This window comes from Trachurus japonicus, chromosome 10 (genome assembly GCF_045865225.1).
Source record: "Trachurus japonicus isolate A0001 chromosome 10, Traja_1.0".
Lineage (NCBI taxonomy): Eukaryota > Metazoa > Chordata > Actinopteri > Carangiformes > Carangidae > Trachurus > Trachurus japonicus.
This window is the reverse complement of record NC_140916.1, coordinates 38264415-38281461: the sequence shown is the minus strand read 5'-3', so window position 1 is coordinate 38281461 and position 17047 is coordinate 38264415.

Genomic DNA, 17047 nt, shown 5'->3' with positions numbered 1-17047 from the left:
TCTATCGTATGAGAATATCTCTCCACCACATATAGAATATATGTTATGGGATTTACTGACATTCTAGCAGCTGACGTGAAAACTTCTTTAAGACACACCACGCCTACCGTGGCTTCCCCTGCGCCCTATAAATGGACCCAGCTGCGCAGGGATCAGCTGATCCTCTGATTTTCACTGCAGATCAGACGGCGTGAGAACGAAAGAGACAGAAGAAACGAATTGTGTGAGAGAGGGAGTTGATCGGTGGCTTTTTGTGCATCCACATACCTTCGGGTAGAGAGCTGGTCTGTGTTGGACTCCTCTCAGGGTGAAAAGTCGCTTTTGCTCCCTTACATTTCTTGGGGAGAGGAGTTGAGCTGGGGGTACTGAGCGTACAGTTGGTCTGAGGAAGCGACGAAGTCGCGGGTGCAGCCAGCGTCCTCTCTCATATCTCCTTTTTCCCTTTTGTGTGGGGAAGTTGTCCATTAGGAGGATTGTGCCGTGTAGGTACAGCTGGCCGGAGAAGCGACAAGTCGCGGGCACGGCCAGCACTTTCTTCCTGGGCGGCTTTCTTGCCATTAAAAAAAAAAAAAAAAACAAACAAACAAACAAAAAAAAAAAAAAAAACGCTTCCGCGCATTGTGTTGTGTCGGGGAGCGGCACAACAGCGGCAAAAGCGTCCGTTCCCTCCCTATATCCAAGTTAATTCTTGTGGGTAGCATAATACACAAAAACGAACAAGAAGTGAAACAATAACAAACTTTCCACCATAAACTTTTCCGGGTCACGTGACGGTGACGTCACCGCCATGACGAGTCGGGAGAGTCCATTATGCCTGGGTTGTGGGGGGAAGATCCCCATAGATGATTCCCATGACTTGTGTGTTTATTGCTTGGGGGGGGAGCATGCATGGGCAGCACGGGAGGATCCGGCTGCATGTATGAGTTGCTTTTGCATGTCAGCAAGGCAAAGGGAAGCACGCTGCCGGTTGTTTCAGAAACAGGGCATAATAAGGGAGACCCCTGGTGTAGGCTTGCAGGCCACCAAGCGGTTCAAGCCTGCAGCTGCAGAAATGGGGCAGGCTGGCACGGTTTCCGCTCCAGGCCCCTTCACTGTGCGAACAGTGGGGGGGGGTGCGGTCTGTGTGCTGTGTCCCAGCCGAGGTGGTGCATTCGCCCCCAGGGCCCTCATATGATGAACGCCCCGCATCCCCCTTCATAGATGTGGAGGGTGATGACGAGGAGGCAAGTGTTTCCCTGTTTCCTTCAGATGAGGAGGATGTGTTTGCTGCTGACCAGCAAGAGGAGGGGGAGCTTGAGGAGAAGCGGTCACCTCTCCTGCAAGGTCTTATTAGTAGGGCAGCAACTGCTCTTGGTGTGGAGATGCCGACTATACAGGGGCTCGGCCCTTCACGATTTGATGATGACAAAGGGGGGTCTCAACCTTCAACGCGCTTCTTGGTGCCCCTCCTCTCAGACTTTGAGGAGGTGGTCAGGAAGCAATTTAAAACACCACGGGCAATGGGTCACTGGTCCGGCCTCTGTCGGGCCATGACTGCGGTTCACGCTCCAGAGAGGATTGGTTGTGGGCCGCCACCCTCCGTGGACGCAGCTTTGGCAGCTCTGGTGGCTCCCTCAAAGTCAGTTCTGGGGAAAGGGAAGAGCCGGAGCAAAAACTGCAACGCGATGGATGGGTTGCTAGAGAGGATGCATGGGGCTATGGCAGTTCAGACGAAACTGGCCAACACGGCGGCCATATTGTCCCTGTATCAGCGGCACTTAGTCCAGCAGCTTTCAGAGGAGTGTGGGGGGCAGCTAGTAGAGGAACTGCAGCAGGTCTCCTCACTTCTCCCCAAGCTCATGAGAGAGCAAGGGGAGGCAGCTGGCAAGGCCTTGTCAGGTCTCTGGCAAGCACGTCGTCATCTGTGGTTGTCACAGTCCCAGTTGCAGCCGGAAGACAGGGCATGTCTTCTCAGGCTGCCTGTGGAACCGACAGCTATGTTTGGGCCGGATGCGACAGCCATGATCCAGCAGGCGCAGGAGGCTCGTCGTGCGGCTCGAGAGATGACAAATGCCCTGAGGCAGACCACAGGCTGGCAGGAGGTGCGTAGGCCACAGCAAGGGCACCAACAGCAGCAACAAGCCAGTCAGGCCCAGCCAGATCTGAGGGTCCGGCTGGATGCAGTGCGGCGTGGCAGGAAAGGACCGAGAGGGCGCGGGGGCAAGGCACCCCAGGGCCCCAAGTCCCAGTCCTGACGCCAATTTTTCCCCTGTCGGCCCAAACCCTCAGGGGCCTCATGCAGAAGCATGGGAGTCCTTGGGGGTGGACCCCTGGGTCGTTTCAACAATGACCCAGGGCTATCGCCTTCAGTTTTTGTGCGCCCCTCCTGTGACTTCAGTACCTGCTTTTACCATGGTTGCAGATCACCAGCGCAGAGAGATCTTGCGCTCAGAGGTTTCCACTCTCCTGGACAAGAGGGCCATCAGAGAAGTGGATCACGGCGACAGGCGGGCAGGGTTCTATTCACGTTATTTTCTGATCCCAAAACGCGATGGACACTCCGGCCTATTTTGGACCTCAGGGGTCTGAACAAGTTTCTTCGACCCCTGAAGTGCAAGATGTTGTCCATTCCACGGGTGAAGCAGGCGGTTCTTGTGGGAGACTGGTTCGCAACAGTCGACCTCAAGGACGCGTATTTCCAGATTCCAATCTGGGAGGCCACAGAGGATTCCTCAGGTTTGCCTTCGACGGCAAAATCTTCGAATTCTGTGTCCTCCCCTTTGGGATATCGCTGGCTCCCCGCACCTTTACCAGGTGCATGGATGCGACCTTGGGGCCTCTGCGGGTGCAGGGCCTCAGGATATTGAATTACCTGGACGATTGGCTCATATGCGCTCAGACAGAGGAGCAGTGTCGCCGTCATGTCCAGATGTTGTTGGTGCACATCCAGTACCTGGGTCTGCGCATCAACGAAAAGAAATGCAGTTTGCAACCATCTCAGGCCACCCAGTTCCTGGGCATGTGGCTGGATGCCAGGACTGGGTTGGTCACGTTGACTCAGGTCAGACAGGATTCCCTCAAGGATTGTCTGGAGAGGTTTCACCTGGGGGCCGGGTCACATGGAAGCTGTGTCTTCGCCTCCTAGGTCTCATGGCCGCTGCTGTACAGGTGGTGCCGCTAGCTCTCCTGCACATGCGGCCTGTACAGAGGTACCTGTACGGTTTGGGGCTCTGCCCACAGAGGAATCTGCGGGCGTCGGTGCTCATTACCGGGAAGCTGTGCACAGCTCTCAGGTGGTGGAACGTCCCAGAGAACTTGGCGAGAGGCAGCAGGCTGGGCCCAGTGCTGCGCCGCCAGGTGGTCTCGGTGGATGCATCCCTCGATGGGTGGGGTGCTATCCACGAAGGCAGGGGGACCAGTGGGCGTTGGGGAGCCCTATGGCAGGGCCGCCATATCAACGCCTTGGAGTTGAGGGCAATCCACCTGGCCCTGGTGCATTTCCTGCCAGTGCTGCAGGGCTGCCACGTGCTTATAAGAACCGACAGCACCACAGCAGCTGCATACGTCAACAGGCAGGGAGGCATGGGCTCTCTACACCTGTGCAAGATAGCACACAGACTGTGGACGTGGGCATACAAACGGTTCCTTTCACTCAGGGCAATGCATGTGCCTGGAGTGGTGAATGTGGCGGCGGACCTCCTTTCCAGGAGGGGGCCGCATCCAGGGAACTGGAGGCTGCATCCAGCAGTGGTGGAGCAGATCTGGCGCCGCTTTGGAATGGCGGTGGCCGACCTGTTCGCCTCGAGCGAGAATGCTCACTGCCCGCTGTTTTACTCCATCGGGAGGGATTCGCCGCCACTGGGTTGCGATGCCATGGCACACCAGTGGCCTCAGGGGCTGCTTTATGCGTTTCCCCCATTCAGCCTCCTGCCCAACCTGCTGCAGAGGATCAGTCAGGAGGACGTTCAGGTGATTCTGGTGGCGCCGGACTGGCCACACATGACGTGGTTTTCATGGGTGACACCACTGGTGCAAGGGTCACCATGGAAGCTCCCGGTTCGCCGGGACCTGCTGAGTCAGGCGCAGGGGACCCTGTTCCACCCCTTCCCGCAGGGGCTGAATCTCTGGGCCTGGCCACTGAGAGGGCCGGCTTATTAGATATGGGGCTATCAGGTTCGGTGGTTCGTACCCTGCAGAGCGCTCGGGCCCCGTCGACAAGGGCAGCGTACTCTTATCGGTGGGAGCTCTTTGTGTCATGGTGCAAGGCCAACCAGTTTGACGCGTTGTCATGCTCGGCTCCAGAGGTACTCAGATACCTGCAAGAGCTCCTGGAATCAGGTAAGTCATGCTCCACCTTAAGGGGTGTGGTAGCAGCTATAAAAGCCTCTCGGGTTGGTGAGGCTAAGCTGACTGCACAGGATGCTAGCCTCATAGCACAATTCCTCAAGGGGGCACAGAGGCTGGTGCCACGCAGTAGGCCGACCATCCCGACATGGGACCTGAGTAGGGTCCTGTCAGCTGTGGGGAAGGAGCCCTTTGAGCCCCTGGAAACCGTGAGCCTTCAGTGGCTGTCACTGAAGCTGGCTTTCCTCCTTGCAATTACATCTGCAAAGAGGGTGGGGGAACTGCAGGCTCTCTCAGTGCAGGAGAGTTGCTGCCGCTTCCTGCCAGAGGATGGAGGGGTTATCCTCCGTCCGAATCCAGCATTCTTGCCTAAGGTGCTCACTGATTTCCACTTGAATCAATCAGTGGAGCTGCGAGCCCTTAGGCCCTCCGAGGGGGCAGACGGGCTGCAATGGTCAGCGCTGTGCCCGGTTAAGGCGCTAAAGATCTATATTCAACGTACAGCTGCATTCAGGACGACTGATCAGTTGTTTGTCTGTTTCCAGCCTCAGCGTCGGGGGAAGCCGGTTTCTAAGGCTGGGCTTTCTCACTGGGTCGTGGATGCTATCCACCGTGCATACAGTGAGACGGGTGAGCCAGTGCCGGAGGGAGTGAAAGCGCACTCTACGCGGGGCGTATCCACCTCCTGGGCCTTGTGGCGTGGGGCGGCCCTCTCAGAGGTGTGTGCAGCCGCCACATGGGCAACGCCAAATACTTTTACCAGGTTTTATAGTTTGAACGTGGCCGCCAGTACCTCCTTTGGGGAGCGTGTGCTGGGGGCCAGGTCGACCTGAGGATTTGTTCACTGTGCCCCTGGGCCAGTTGGCCTCGGGCCTGGCCAGGGTGATGTCAAGATCCTTGTCAGTGGACTGGCAGAGTGCCGGCCATCTGAGTGGCCTCTTCCTTGCACCCAGCCCTTGCGTCTGGCGGGGTTGGCTGTGCGGGGATCATGTACAGGGGGTGGTGGCACGTAGCGTCTTGCGGTGTCGCCGCCATGAGTACATCCATTTGTATATAGTTTGGGGTGATTTTGTACACACTGTAAATTTAGTGCACCCGGGGTGGGGACGTCTCATTCGAAACTACCTCATGGGGTTACTATGGGGGCGGTGTCTGCTCTGTCTCCTTGGGACCCTCACGGTGTGTCTTACAGAGCCCATAACATATATTCTATATGTGGTGGAGAGATATTCTCATACGATAGAGAACGTGGGGTTACAGTGTAACCCCGGTTCTCTGAGAATAGAGAATATCTCTCCACATCGAGGCCGCTCGGGACCCGTTCAAATCAGAGTGAATCAGCTGATCCCTGCGCAGCTGGGTCCATTTATAGGGCGCAGGGGAAGCCACGGTAGGCGTGGTGTGTCTTAAAGAAGTTTTCACGTCAGCTGCTAGAATGTCAGTAAATCCCATAACATATATTCTATATGTGGTGGAGAGATATTCTCTATTCTCAGAGAACCGGGGTTACACTGTAACCCCACGTTCTGGATCAAAGCATTATTTGTGTAATTCCGAATAATGTATTTGGGTTCGGGTATATCCGGGGCAGAGTCCTGCACGGGTCCAATTTTGGAAACCCGCGCCCGCCCGACCCGTTGGTTTTTAAGCCCGTGTCCCGGCCCGTCACCCGTGATTATTTCTGAATACAACCCAGATCCGACCCGCCCGTCAATATTAAGACCCGCTGCCCGACCCGCTGCCCGTTAGATCGCCGTCATCACCGGCGATAACGGGGGTACAGCCGTACTCTTTAGAAAAAAGAAAAAAAGAAAAGAAAAGAGAGAGGGGGAGCCGTACTCTTTCGCGGCTATTTCCGGAACGGAGAATGATAGCGACGTAATTCTTTTTTTAATGAAAGCAGGACACTTCAGCCTTTACATTGATCCCATCGGTGTGTTTGTAGCTTACCCAGAAGCTGAGCAGTCAAGCCATGACAGGCTAAACTCCAGGGAAAGCTGTGAGTGGTCACACGAGCGGCCAAAGATCGTTTATTTACATCAAGATGCTGCTCTGTTGTTGCCGTGAGTGATAAAAAAATGATTTGCTACGCTAGTTCATGCAGCTGCGCGTGAGTTTTCCTCTGTAGGCCTACACATACACCCGCTACCCACCCGCGTTCATTTGAGTTCCGCCCGTGCCCGACCCGTGAATTTTCACAAGACAGCTTATCCACCCGTTGAACACCGTTTTTGCGGGGTACCCGTCGGATACCCGCGGGGATCCGACCCGATGCAGGACTCTGATCCGGGGTGGAAGAAATGGACTGACCTGCGTGCTAGCCCCCTCGCTTCGACACTGACAGCAGGCTGAGAGTAGTACTGAACTCTACTAAAGTTTCTGGACTGGGAACACGCTGGTGCTGGATGTGTGGTATGTGCCGCGGTGGACCATCTTGGCTCTCGGTTTGAGTGAACATATTGGGCCCTAGTTTCCTAGACCGAGCGAAGTCTAAGCGCAGCGCAGCTTCGCCACGCCAACGAGGCGTGTCCAGGTCCATTTTGCAAGTTTGGTGGGCAGCGCAGTCCGATGCTGGCCAGCGCAGACCCTCCCCTCGTCCCTCCTACCGGTGCAAACGGCAAAGGGGGAGGAGACAGGGCGGGAGGGAGACAGGAGGAGGAGAAGTGGGATTAACACAGCCGATTCGGATCTTCACCAATCAAATGAGCTCCTCTCCTCACCTTTAACTGCGCCGCGGGCGATGCGCACTGCAAGTTTGTCATTTTATACTTTGACATGGACGGAGGAGACAGCGACGCCAGTGGCCGAACCTCTCCCAGGAGGAAACAGCTGTTTTGGTCCGGAGGTCCGAGCTCAGAGTGGCCGAATAATGAGATTACTAATATACTTAACCAGGTTTGATCTGATATACTGAGAACCGGTGCTCAGTGTAAGAAACAACAACTAATAAACTAATGAAGAAACTCATATTTATTCAAACCCTGTGTAAGAAAGATGAGAGGTGTAATCACAACATAAACAAACACCATGGTAACAGGGATGGAATCATCGTAAAGGACGTGCTCTCTCTCTCTCTCTCTCTCTCTCTCTCTCTCTGTCTGTCCGTCTCTCTTTTTTTTCTGTGATAGAGATGCTGAGTATACTGTAGTAGGCTATATACTGACTATCTGATACCGAGGCTGTTGTGGTGGACTAAGAGAGATGATGATTTGTGTTTTGTTTTTCATTACGGCTGCGTGACGACGCGGTCGCTCGCCCGCTAATAAATTAATAAGTAAATAAATAAATAAAGCGGATCATCACAACAGCAGTGCGTAGTCTCAACACGGCAGCGACATGCAGTCCTCCACCCTCAGTCCTGCTCTTGGGACATCCACAGCTGCTTTTCAGTGCCAGTTCGTCCCTGCTGTGTTAATTCAGGTGGAGTTTCCATTACGCACCGACAGCCTTTGATCTCTGCTTTGATCTGACGTCAGATGTGACGGCACAATCTATATAGATATAAATTCACGTGTTGATTCCGTTAGTTGCATTAAATAGGCAAGGCAAGGCAATTTTATTTGTATAGCCCGTTTTTACAAACAGTTTGTCTCAAAGGGCTTTACATGGCATCGTAACAACATCCTCTGTCCTTAGACCCTCACATCGACTGAGGAAAAACTCCATGGAAACCCTTTTAACAGGGAAAAGTCGGAGAAACCTCAGGGTGAGCAACAGAGGAGGGATCCCTCACCCAGGACGGACAGACGTGCAATAGATGTTGTTATTGTGGATATTTATTGCATTGAAATGTGTCTGGAACTGTGGAGATCTGCCTGTGAGGTCTTGGTGACGTGTGTGCACTGCAGGTCAGTCAGCCAAACTTCCACTGCACCTGCTGTGCTCCGCCCTGCGCTGAGAGTAGACCTGGTTGGAGGTGGCGAGCTTTCAGCGCAACCTCGGCGGGACATTTTCGCACGAAACTTCCACTGCGCCAAGCTGAATCTGTGACGCCTCCCCCTGCTGCGCGGCCACGCCTATCTCAGTGCAGCGCGATCTGCCAATCTTCCAATCTGACTTTGCGCTAGGCTGCGCTGGTCGAAACTTGCATTAGACCGGCTGCGCTACCTTGCGCCACCTGCGCTGCGCCACCAAACTAGGGCCCATTGTCTGTGTGACATTCAGTGTCTCACCTGTTTGTCCTCCAGTCGAAGGAAAAGACATGTTGCTGTTGTAATGACATCATAAATCATCACTACACAAAACTGACCCCTCCCACTGTCCCGTTTTGCCTAATTATACACTGGCCTGTATTGAATGGTTTGGTGATTGTGCAGATTTAAAGCAGATAACAGCGGCACGGCCGTTTCGGCTAATGCTGTGTTCAAGGCAGGCTTTTGAAACCGTAAGTTACAGCTTCAAGTCACAACTACGACTTGGTAGCGTTCCAGGTAACCCGTAGCTCGTGTTTTTACCGTCCTGTTGTCTGTGAAAGTTCCCTATAACGGCCACTCGTAACTTCCGACCCGTGAACTCGTACCAGATCAAACTGGTATGACTTCACAGGAAGGAAAAACACAAAGTACGAGTTTCCTTGAACGCACCATGAGTTAGCAGCCCCCGCCCTTGTCAGGCATCAATTGGTCCTCGTGCTACGTCACCACATTCACGCGCATCCCTTGGCTGCACACACAGCCCTTCATGCCGTTCTCTCCCCTCATTGGATAACACTTGTATCCCACAAGGAAAATTTTCTCCTCGGGTTACAGCAGAGCAGAGTGACGGAGAGACTCGTGTTTAGGCTGAAATACTTCATGTAAGTGATTGCTGACGGAAAATAGGACTATTTAGGACTTATATTAACAAAAACATTCCACTGATATCTGCTTTAATACACTGGAGCTTCAGCTTTCACCTGTTCAACCAGTGTGTTCTTGGAAAATGCACAGCAAAATCAACAGAGTCAAATTAACTCTATGCGAGTTAATTTCAACACTATTCCTGGTGTCCTATACGATCCACACCAGAAAGTGTTAATTTAACACTTAGTAAGAGAGTTGGCATTTTTACACCAGGTTTGGAGTTAAGTATTGACTATGTGGGGAGTTGGGATTTAACACTTATGGATACTTGCTTTACACCCACCAGGTGTTTCTCAACACCAATGCAGTGTCACTTAATTTAACTTAACTTAAATGAAATTAACTTAACTTAACTCTCAAGCAGGGGTTAGTCGATGACTCTTGCAGGTGTTGATAATAACTAGTACAATGAAAATGAAGGCATTTGACTTTAGTTATTTTTATTAAAAAAAATACATTAACAATTTGACAAACAAAACAGGACCAGTGACTCAAATAGTCAACATTTTTCAACATAATAAAAGCTGTGGAGCATGTCGTCGTAGATGAGCCCAAAGACATAATGAGCCTTGAATAACTCATCAAAGGCTGCCATGGCGGTCTGGACTTTGCAGGGGATCGCCTTTTGATCCAGGACGATGAAGAACCTGTGACAGAAATAACCATTACTAAAATTGAAGATATCAAGCCATGGTTTCATGTTCCACCACGGGCACTTTGCACTCGTAAAACATTTTCTCTACACACTACACACCTTTGGATCTTGTTTTTTTTTTTTTTGCTGTCCAAGAGCAAGGAGGAAGGATTGTCTGGTTTGCGCTCCCATCCCATCAGTCCTCCCAGGTAGGAAGGTTGAAAGACTGGCTCCTTCCTGTTGACAATTGAATGTTATGTTAGTGATTGTTTGTTAAAGGTATTCCTTTTTTTTTTTTACTTTTACAGACTGCAACTTTTTACTGAGCAAGACAAAAGTTATTTTTGTTTTATCATAAGGCACCACAGGATAAACACATACCTGAAGATATCTCACAACACGATGGTGATCGAGAGGTTGGGGGGAGGAGGTGCAGACATCAGCATCCCATCCTAGAGACAAGGTCATATTTGGACATGCACATAATGAAATGTATGCCAGCAATAATTTTTACAATACAATACTCTGTTGGCCACAGACAATAGTCAATTTAACATAATCACATAATGGAAGACAATAACAGTACAATACAACAGAAAAAGCTTTTGTCCATAATAGACCTATGTTGGCTTAGCTTCTGACACCTATCCTCAACATGCTCAGTCTCCTTCACAAACTAAACTCTGAGGTAGGCTACACCTGCATCAAAATGCCGGTTAATGCTAACAGCTACAAATTGAAATGTGCTAGATACCGGACATAAGTGTTAAAATTCACCAGTCTCCTGCCGTGTTTAGACGAGCGACTGTTTAAAGTTACAAATTAAATTTTACGTTGGTTGTGTTTGATAATATGGTTTAAAGAAATAATGTTAAACTTCAAAACCACAAAAGAAGTTTGCCCTTTGCCAGCTAGCTAGCTCACAAGCAGCCCTGCTGAACAAAGCTAAAATTTATCATGAATTCCATTAAAAATATGATTGAGTTGGTGGATTATTTAGATCCCGAATTTACCCTGACACTTTACAGTTTGTTGAGGCACATTAAAATAATATATTAATACTTACCAAAGGGTCTTGGTGCACACCGGGCGATGCGACCTCCACCCTCTGTCCTTTTTCGAGTGTGGCGCGAAGGGAGAACAATGAACAAGGGCCGCCCCCTTGCACGGGTTTACCTGGGCTGAAATGCAAGGGCAGGGACCCATGTGCTATTTTTTAACAACCATCCAGAGTTGATTTGCTGAAAATGACACTCACACATTTGACACCCAACTCTATCACCATCAAGACACTGGACAGAGTGTTACAATAAACAGATAAGACACTACATGGTGTTGAATTGACTCCAATGAGTAACACTTTATACTCCCAACACATTGACACCGAAAAATCAACTCTGCTGGTTTTGCTGACATCATAAGGGCCACGATGAATGTAACTGATTATAATTTGCATATGTCACACACATGAAACAGTGAACATTTATATTGTAACCATAGCAACAAAGGTCCATTATGACTGCCACACGACTTCATCATTGTCTTGGCTCTGGCTACACGTTAACACTGATTTTATTTCAGTCTTAGAATGAACAAGTTACTTCCTTTTGCAATTTTCCATTTAATCTTAAATTGATGTAAATTGATGCAACAAAAAAGAAAGGAAGAAAAAAAAGATTTACATATGAATATTGTCCTTGACCAATATAATAATCTATGATAATATTCCAATTTTCATTCAGTGCATTCATTGTGCATCAATGTCATTACTGCATTTAGTGCACATACGTATATTTGTCTGTGGGTTTTCTGATTATAATATACCTATGTGTATGTTTCTTTTCATAAACATCACATGACTCAGGCATCATACCAAGTCATTATACTCAACCCCCAGCACTGGACTTGCATTCACCAAGCAGCTATTTACCTCTAAAGATACAGACGATACAATTTGGCTTAACATCAGTGCGGAGCTGCCAATAAACCCATTTCGCTGCACCACTTTCCATCAATTATGAAGTTTGCCTTGAAGCAGCATTGGTACCATTGGTAAAGATCATTCAAACTCAGCCAATTAAACCGGAGAGAAGGATTGAGATTCAGCTCTGAGCGCAGAGGAAAATCTCTGGACTCAGTGTGAATAAACCAAATAAACAGAGAGAGAGAGGGAGAGAGAGAGGAAACTTCTTTTATATCTCTCTAAAAGCTTGGTGATGGAAAGTTTTGAGTGCTGCCAAATGCAGGAGAGAGGGACAGGGAGGAGGGAGGAGGTGGGTGTTTGACGGTAGGGGAGGGGGGGGGGGTTGCTCGGTGATTGAGCTATTATACTTCCAGAGTGCAGCTCAGGTTTGATGAATGGGACTGACGCAGTGGGGAGCAGAGGTGTACTTTTGTAGAGATGGGTCAGGGGCTGGGCTCGGGGAGCGGAGAGTTTGAAGGCGACAGATGCAAAAAAAAAAAAAAGTGATGTACAGGCATGTGTGTGCTTAGAGCTGTGGTGAATTCCCCGTGGAACCAGAGCCAATCTGGACCCGAGGCCTTGAGCTATTGATCTGCCCCTGGAAGACTATCATTCACTCATCTTGCAACCGCCCGCCCCCCACCCACTCTCGGCCCCCTCTCCTCCAACACTCTCCACGCCCCATCTACTGACCAGATCAGAGCCGTGTGGACTCACCAGCATTTGCAACACAATGTTTGGGTTGAATCATCCTCAGATAAACACAATGGGAGGGAATGGGCATGTGGTGTGACTGTACCAATGATAAATATGCTCCCATCATTGATTTCAAGATTCATTAGCACATTCCACAAGAAGCCATGGGTGAGTTGTTCACATTCATGATATAAGCACTGCATCAGATCACATGATCGCATAATCAGGAATTCATTCTAACTGCTCACCCTCTGGCGCATGGAGTTGCTTCTATAAAGGGTCACATAGTGAAATGAGTTCAAAACTATAAATACATTAAAACAGTTATTGACAGCAAAATAACCTTCGAGGCCAACTGTGAAGAAGGCTATACAATGTTCTGTTCTGTTATTTGGCTTGGTCTTATGGTTTGGGAACCTGTATATCAAAATAGAATTTGCTTGAATCTGATTGTCAAGTTGTGATTGGAGAGCCTCAGGCTCAGCCCAGAGTCCCTGTACACTGAACTGTTACAGAGAGTAGAGCAGGAAGTGTTTTCAAAGATGCCTCCGCCCTTTACATCATTGAGTTTCAGCTTCTTCCAGCCCAGTGCAGGTACAGACTCCCAGCCTGCAAAACTAAGCAGGAAGCCACAATAATACAGACCTTATTTATTGATTTTGCACTCTTTAAAGGGGAACTATGCAAGTCCGGTGGCTTTTCCGCTGTTTTGCTAACCCTCCTCTCGGCCATGTGCATTTGTTTACAACAAAGCCGGCGAAAAATCAATACAAGGAGCGGTGGATAATATATTATATTACATATACAATGTTATGATGTGTATTTGTGTGGTCTTCACTGTCATAAACAAAAGACTGCCGGTTACAGAGCACGTTTGTTTTGCAGTGTGCAGAGACGAGATCTGGGACACCGGGGCGGCGACCGAGTAACTAGCCATGAGACGCCATGGTGGAAGGCAGAGAGTCTCCAATCTCATTTGTAACAAGTTACAAGTCATGTAGTTAACGATCACAATTAGTCCGGAGATTTTTAATTAAGGTAAAAATGTAGCAGAGCCACAGGAGAAATCCTGCTTAGTTCCTCTTTAATCATGTTTTATCTTCTTTTTTATTAATGTTACTTTCATTGATTATTAATGGTACTTTTTATCTTGGTTCTTGGTTCTTTTTGATTGTTTTGATTTGTTTTATTTTAGTTTTTGAGCATTATTGTCACTTTATCATGTTGTTCTGTTAAGTCCTGTGGTGTATGGTCTGACCTTGACTTTTGACCTGACCAGGACCAATCATCGTTCTGTAAGGAGGTAACAACGACAAACAAAAACAACATTTGTATTTTATTTTATTTTATTTTATTTTATTTGCACTGGTGTGTTTACATCTGTCGCAGGAGAAGTGGTCCAATAGGTCAATGTTACAGAACATGCAGCAGGAATACAGCTAAGCAAGAAAAAAATAGTTTTTCAAATGTAGCTGAATTCTCAATAAAAAGCAACAATCCTCTGAAGGAAATCCACAACAAATGTTCCAAAACTCAATAGCACAACCCAAGAAGAAGAGATCTGTCTGACAGCAGGGTGAAGAGGTGAATACATTCAGTATACACTTCAGATGATATTAGCCTTCTTTTATGACTAAACCATGTTTGTTATATGATTGTCCTTGTGCACAATAGCTCAATGCTCAGCTCCTGACAGTGTTCCCTCTCCAGACCAAAGAGTCAGTCAGCCACTGATCTGAATCTCCTGCAGGTAACACACTGACTGCCCACAACCTCACTAACACTAAAGCCTGGTGCACACATTTTCTAAATCACAGCTAACAGATTCTTTATCTGTGAAAGACCTCACAAATGACGATAAAAAATGTATTGACTGAACAGTTGTGATTCAGTGTATTGTGTGTGGTGTGCTCCGATATTCTCAATACAACAATGAATTGACTCACTATCTTTTAACAAGTTTTTTAAAACCTTTTAATAATCTTTTATATCTGACCTGGGGGGACTTCTGCACAAGAATTCCTATTGTACCCAGCTTGCTGTGTACAAAATGGCAAAATACATTTCTTGAATCTTGAATCACACACATAAAGATTTGTTTTACGACACATTACAGTGATCTGACTGACGAAGAGAACCCAAGGAGTTTGCATTTGGTTATAAAAGGGTCAATCTACATTACTCACACTTGTTGATGTGTCCATTTTAAATAAATTTATCGTTTTGTCTTTATAGTTATTTTTGATAATATTATTTAGTGGTCGACTCGTCCAGCATTTCCTGGTTTCCTGGTTTCCCGGACGCTGCCCAGCGGGTCATGGGAATAACGCTGCCAGATCGCATCATTTATGGAGAGGAGAGGCACCCTGTAGGCCCCAAACCATTGATGATTCAATTTTGCAGTAACTACATCAATGCTTCATGTTAACATTTAATTAATTCAAAAACAAGAAAGGACTCGCAACACTGTATGAGCTCCCAAAAGTACAAAAATGTATTAGAGGACTATAAAAAGGACAACGTTTCGAGCAGTGCGCTCTTTTTTATTTAATGACCATGTCGTCAACTTACTGTCAGACCTGGTGGTGTTTTCATTCACCCACGCCCATGGGTGGATCCTGTGTATCTACTTAATGAACACCTGAAAGCATTTGTCTTGATTGACCTGACGAAGAGCGCACTGCTCGAAACGTTGTCCTTTTTATAGTCCTCTAATACATTTTTGTACTTTTGGGAGCTCATACAGTGTTGCGAGTCCTTTCTTGTTTTTGATACTCGTCTCCCTGGACTCAGCACCTGGCTGCACTTCTGGATGTGCGCGAGCCTCTTTTTGTTCAACATTTAAAGCAGAAGTAAGTGGTCCGGTCGTTTTCGCTAATGCTGCGTTCCAGGCAGGCTTTTGAAATCGTAAATTACAGCTTCAAGTCACAACTTACGACTTTGTAGCGTTCCAGGCAACCCACTCGTGTTTTTCCGACCTGTTTTACCGGTGAAAGTCACTATAACGGCCACTCGTAACTTCCGACCGGTGAACTCGTACCAGATCGAACTGGTACGACTTCACGGTCGGAAAAATACGAGTTTCCTTGAACACACCATAACAGTCCTCGTCGCTACGTCACCACATTCACGTGCATCCCTTGGCTGCACACACAGCCCTGCATGCCGTTCTCTCTCCTCATTGGATAAAAACTGTAGGATACGATAAATGTTTTCTCTTCGGCTCAGAGCAGAGGGACTGACAGACCCGTGTTTCAGACCAAACACTCTATGTAAGTGATTGCTGTCGGAAGATATAACTATTTAAGACTTATATTAACACAAATATATCACTTACTTCTGCTTTAATTAATTGCAACATTTATACCAGAAAGTTCAAGGAGATATATAATACCTTCATCTTTCAAATACAAAATGAGTAACAGTTACAAAAACAGAGAAAAACTCCAGGACACTCTCTTTATATCAATAAAATGCCTTTATTTATCTGGCATAGTCATCAGGAGTCAAACAGATATTTCAGAGACACTTGGTTCTTTTGTATCGGTGTTCTACCAATAAAAAGCTTCCACTTGGTTACTGTGACCCAAACAGGGTGTGGTCAGCAGCCAACCCCTTCAAAGGGCAGGGCCTAAATCCACCTCACAGGTAAAAAAAAAAAAAAGCTGAGTAAAGACAATGGTCAGTTTACTCACATTTCAAATGAACTAAGGATCCATGCAAACAAACCAAAAAAAAAAAAACATTAGATACAATAATAGATAAAACAATCGATACAACAAGAGAATAATAGATACACTTGATTAAGATGAAATCACATACAGTACATTAACAGAAAAGCAGTAAGGTCCATGTCATCATTCAGGCCTGGATGTTTTGTAGCCTGCAGTTTATATATCCAATAAACTTTCCTTTGATTTAGTTTTCTTTGTCACGTTTGCGTATGGAGGATGGAATGTGATAAATGCCAAAGTAGATGTGTTACTGTTGTGGAAGTCCATGTAGTTTTAAGACATGGGATAATTTACATTCCCAGTACGGATGGTGTACTTATGTTCCACTAATCTGTCTTGAAGATGTCTTTGTGTTCTGCCAATGTAGAATACTTTGCAAACGAGTAACAGGTTGGACAGAACAAGCTGATCTACTGACAGCAGAACTGATGTTGGTGTCAATGTACAGTAAGCATTTGACAACATATGCATTACTCTGAGAAGCGGTAACATTGGCAGCATTGTGCATACTATGCACAATATTCTGTGTACACAGCCATTGGCAGCATCATGTTGTCATTGATATGGACCAATGTTCGCCGTCTCTGGGGGCCCCCTCTTTCAGCTTGGGGCTGGGTTGCCTGCCCCTGTTGCAACACCTGATGGGTTGATGGAGTTTATGATCATTACTTGTGTCTTTGAGGTGTTGATGTTAAGACCTGTGGGTTTTTTTTTTTCTTTTCTGTTCTTTGCTGTCAGTAGAAAGTGAAAAAAAACAAAACAAATATTATCTTCTACGTGCTTTGCAGGCTGAATCATCCACGCTGACCTCCATCTTCTGTGGTTCTGGGAGGTGTGTAGCAAAGTCACACACTCA